Source organism: Piliocolobus tephrosceles, chromosome 8 (assembly GCF_002776525.5).
Source record: "Piliocolobus tephrosceles isolate RC106 chromosome 8, ASM277652v3, whole genome shotgun sequence".
NCBI classification, from domain to species: Eukaryota; Metazoa; Chordata; class Mammalia; order Primates; family Cercopithecidae; genus Piliocolobus; species Piliocolobus tephrosceles.
Genome location: NC_045441.1, coordinates 119,501,882 through 119,502,287, shown reverse-complemented (window position 1 = coordinate 119,502,287; position 406 = coordinate 119,501,882).

Below are 406 nucleotides of genomic sequence, written 5' to 3'. Positions count from 1 at the left end.
AGAAAGAAAGAAAGAAGAGATTATTTTGCTCTCATTCTTGCAAGGGTTTTTTGGGATAGAAATTCTAAGTTGATTACTGTTTTCCTTTCAATACATTGGAAATATTATCCCACAGTCTTCTGGCTTCCATTTTTGCTGCTAAAAGGTAATTAATTGTTTGACTTACTGTTCTTCAGAAGGTGACCTCTCTTTGTTCCTGGTTTCTTTGAAGATCTTCTCTTGGCTTTTGATGGTCCACAGTTTTATTATCATGTATTCTTCAGATGCACCATCATATGTCCAGGTATGGAATTTTTTGTTTGTTTTGTCTTGCTTGAGAATCATTTGAATTCCTCTATCTGAGTGTCACTCGCTTTCCATTATTTTCCAAATTTCTCAGCCATTATATTTTTAAACATTGCCTCTT